At 25.6% G+C, this 4,920-nt stretch overlaps 1 non-coding gene across 1 annotated transcript; it reads left to right on the top strand.

Moving 5' to 3' along the window:
• The first annotated feature begins 4,374 nt into the window (after positions 1 to 4,374).
• TRNAR-UCU (transfer RNA arginine (anticodon UCU)) lies at positions 4,375 to 4,447 on the top strand. The gene has a single exon. It is a non-coding gene; the product is annotated as a tRNA-Arg (tRNA).
• Positions 4,448 to 4,920: the final 473 nt, after the last annotated feature.

The raw sequence follows: 4,920 nt of genomic DNA, 5'->3' as shown, positions 1-4,920 counted from the left end.
TTGAAGTAGCTTTTTTTATAGCCTCGAAGAAAATTTGATAATGAAGCCAAAAGACATTTCAATTCCTACGATGGAAAGTAGACTACCTACTGTGTGTGGGGAAAGGAGAAATTGTTTTGCATCAATAATGAAAGTTTATAAGTTTGGATGTCTCTGTGTTATGTCTTATTTGACTATTCAATAAAAAAAATCAAATTTTTAGATATACAATCAAGTGGTATAAATTATTCGGATGTCATTGTGAACTTTGAACATTACTATGTAATATAGCCGAATAATTAAACTAATATAATCCTATAATAACACACGATTTTATGAATATTGTCACACAACAAGAGATTCTTACAACTAAATTATATATAAACAAAATAATATTGATCGTAATTATTTTGGGTCTTACAGTGAGGGTTTAGCTCAAAGTGGACAATATCTTACCAGTGTGGAGATCTATGTGTATGTGTGTGTTGTCCCTCCTTACATATTGTTACATTAGTATAATGTGTACGGACAAACTCGTCTAATATATATTGCAAGATGTCAAATCAAATAATGAATAAAGTTGTCTAATGTGTATTAATAGACTCATATAATATATGTATGAACAAAACCATTTAATATATATTGCTAGACTCATTTAAACAATGTATGAAAAAACACATCTAATGTGCAATTCAAGACTCGTTTAATCAGTGTGTGGATAGACTCACATAATAGACTCACATAATGTGTATTCTTATACTCATCTTATTAATGCATGGAATTAATTGTTTTATGTTTTATGCATAAAATAATTGTCTAATTAGTGCATAGACTCGCTTAGTGTGTATTGTTAAACTTGTCTAATTATTGTATGAACATACTCGTCTAATATAAATTGGAATATTAATATAATAGTGTGAATAAACATACTCATCTAATGTGTATTAATAGACTTGTCTAATCTGTGTATGAAAAAATTTGTCTAATGTATATTGTTAAATTATTCTAATCAATATATGAATGACTTGTCTAATGTGTATTGCTAGACTGGTCTAATCAATTCATCGACAACTCGTCTAATCAAAGTATTCCTAAACTTATGTACTCAACGTATGGAATGACTCATCTAATATATTTTTGTTATACTATTCAAATTAATGTATTTATAGTCTCGTTGATAATGTTGTCGTTGACGCGATCAAATTAATATTATTAAACTATAACAATTTCAATATTGCTAAAATAGTAGCCAACAAAATAGAAAGGATAAATTCAACCGTATGTTGTCTCCTAACGAACATAGAATTGATTCATAACAAATTAGTTCTTATAAAAATTATACAAAAGGGTTATTAAAACGAAAATAATAAAGAAGATAATGTCCTTGATGTGATCAAATTAATATTACTAAACTATAACAATTTCAATATTGCTAAAATAGTAGCCAACAAAATAGAAAGCATAAATTCAACTATAAGTTGTTTCCTAACGAACATAGAATTGATTCATAACAAATTAGTTCTTATAAAAATTATGGGTTAGTAAAACGAAAATAATAAAAAAGATAAAGATCAATAAAAGATTAGAGAATAAAATAAAAAAAGATAAAAAGAAATAAAATTATAAAAGGATTTAAAAAGATAAAAACAATAGGTTGATTTTACTACGTTTTTTTTCAAAATATGATTCATCATTGGTTATCTACATATTATAGCTCAATTAATTATTGTCTTATATTTTCAAATTAATCAATGTAAATTTTCAATTAATTTGTTGTTATTCTCATTATTAACCAAAATGCATTGTCAATTAAAAACAAAAACTTTGAAGATTAATCATAGTAAATTTAATCAAAGTACATTATCAGTTAAATATTACTGTGCTTAATCATGTGTATTCGTTTACCTCTTATATTAAGTAAAAAGATAATTAGCCAAAGTACATTCTTGATAAATTCTTGTTAAACAATTAAAAACAAAAACTTTGAAGATTAATCATAGTAAATTTAATCAAAGTACATTCTTAGTTAAATATTTCTGTGCTTAATCATGCCTATTCTTTTACCTCTTAAGTAAAAAGATAATTAACCAAAAGACATTCTTGATTAATTGTTGTTAAAGTTGTCACCTAAAAAGATAATTAACCAAAATACATTCTTGATTAATTGTTGTTAAAGTTGTCACCTTTAATCAAAGTACATTCTCAACAATCCATTCAATTATTGGCAACACTCCATGGAATACAAAAATAACATGAAAATATAACAAGATAGGGGGGAGAACGTGAGAGAAGACAAAATTTGAACCCCCAAAGGGTTCCTCGGCTCCCCTAATGTGTTTCCCCAGTCTTTTCATATAGAAATTAGACTGGGTTCTGTTTTGGGCTTTTCTGTTTTTATAGTCTTCTTTTTGATAATGTAATTTCCTCCAATTATCTTCTAAATAATCCAATATCTTCAAAATATATTTGATTATTATGGAGATCTACAAATATTTGAGAAGATCTTTGCTAGATTTAAAAACATTTGGCAAATATTATCTTTTGATATTTACAGATATATTTAAATAAGATAATTATTTAAGAATATCAAATAAAATTTCTTATGATATATTTTCTCCACATTATCTTTTATCATAAATATTTATCAATTATTAAAGCCATTTTTTGTAGAAAAAAAATAGAGAAAATCTCAAGATCCAATTTTTGTAGAAAAAAAATAGAGAAAATCTCAAGATCCAATTTTTGTTGTTTGTTCTCTCTTCTTCACTTAGCTAAATTTCTTCACTTTTTCATGCTATGTTTGGCTTGACTTCTTGTGGTTTTGATTATTTATATTTTTAGATTTATCTTTAAGATGTCATGAAAATTTAACATTTATTTCAACTCTTTAATGAACTCAAGTTGTAGTTGTACTAACACACCTCAAAATATCCAAAGAACATTTATGCAACTAAAAAACTATTTTTAACATGTTTTTGTATCACATGCTAAATAAACCCAATTATAACAAATCTTCATTAAAATATTCTTTTCAAAATACAAAAATCAATCAAGAATTCAATATTAAATGCTAAATCAGGGCATAAATATGCACTCATCAAGGACTCAAAGAAATCAATCATCAGTTGCTTCTAGTAGTCAAACATTTCCCCCTTGAACAAGGGAGGACGATTTACTACGTATCCTTGATTTTTCATCGCTTATCAAGATTATTTCCTCAAGTCCAACGAGGAACTAACCCTTGAAGTTAACTACAATAGCAACTGAAATAGAAGGAAACACGAGAAATGATGATTCAAATAGTATTTCAAAAACTTTTCACAAATACAACATTCAGTAACTATTGCGGGTGTTAGTTAAACTATAGTAGTTTAACTCCAAAATTAGGAGAGACAACATTTAATAACTATTGTAAAATTCCAATATTATTGTATGCCTAAAGAGACTTTGTGTACTTAAACTAAAAAAAATTGTGTACACATTATTAAACATTACGTGAGGTAGAATTAACAAAAAAAACTTATAAACACTTATTTTATTTACTGGAACCCTAATCAGCTTGAATTGAAAAATTGGACATACCCTAGATCAGGGATGAGTTAGTATAAAAATTAAAGTGTTCATTATCTTTATCTATGATTCACACATTGCATCTATTGGCTGTTGTAAAAAGAATTATTGTTAATCATTTTGTAAAATCATTAGACGACCCTTTTAGCGTTTAATAATATAACAATTTGTGAAAATTTTCAACATAGTATTTTAGGTTATTTAGGCTTCTTCTCATCTCTAGAGCTACCCTCATTTTAAAACATAACCAAAAAATAATTATAAAAAATATATATGAAAGAATTTATAAGTTTAAGTAATTAGTAGGAAATATATGAATAAAATTTATTAGAAATTTTCCATTTTTTATTACAAATATTACCAATAGTCTATGTTTAGTTTTTTCACGCTTAAAATAATACACGAATCTCCTATTTATAAACATGTGTTTCAACAATTATTTACAATTAACATGTTAACAAGTTGAATTTACATTACAGTTGTCAATAGCTCAGTCGTTTGTTATGCATAAATACATGTCCATGAAACAATTTCTTTATAACATGTGATTTGATAATTCAACCTCCATCTCAATCTTCTCGAGAATAACTCTATCTTTGATTTAATTAGCAACAACTCAATCTCCGTTATTTCAAGCAATAACTCCATCTTCAACTTTGGTTACATCAAGCTCAAAGGCTACAAATCCCGTGCTTAAATATTATACCTTTTTAACTTAGTTTTCCTTTTAATCGGCAACCATGACCTCCTTCTTCAATAAATTGATATGATTGTCAACATTTTTCTATTCGATGATTATTCTATAAAGAATTTTCTATTTATGTAGCGCCTGTGGCCTAATGGATAAGGCGCCTGACTTCTAATCAGGCGATTGTGGGTTCGAGTCCCACCGGGCGTGTTTAAAATACTTTTTTTTGGCATAGTTATCCATATTTATTTTTTTTTTGTTAAAAGGAGTTTTTATTCTTAACTTTCGTGCGGCTTTTAAGTATTACTATTCACTTTTATTTCGTTATATGAGGTTACGAATGGATGAGTAAAAGAAAGGGTAGGGTCACTTAATATATTTGAAAGAAAACTTTTAAAAATTAAATGTATTTGAATGAAAATTTTGAAAATTAAATATATTTGAAAGAAAATTTTTAAAACTAAATATATTTGAAAGATTTTTTTTTTTTAAATTTTGAAAATTAAATGTATTTGAAAGAAAAATTTTAAAAATTAAATATATTTGAAAGAAAATTTTTTAAAAAATAAATATATTTGAGAGAAATTTTTTAAAAATTAAATATATTTGAAGAATATTTTTGAAAATTAAATATATTTGAAAGAAAAAAATTTACAATTAAATATATTTGAAAGAAAATTTTT

This window comes from Vigna angularis, chromosome 1 (genome assembly GCF_016808095.1).
Source record: "Vigna angularis cultivar LongXiaoDou No.4 chromosome 1, ASM1680809v1, whole genome shotgun sequence".
Lineage (NCBI taxonomy): Eukaryota > Viridiplantae > Streptophyta > Magnoliopsida > Fabales > Fabaceae > Vigna > Vigna angularis.
The sequence above is the reverse complement of the archived record's forward strand: the minus strand, read 5'-3'. Positions and strand labels throughout refer to the sequence as shown.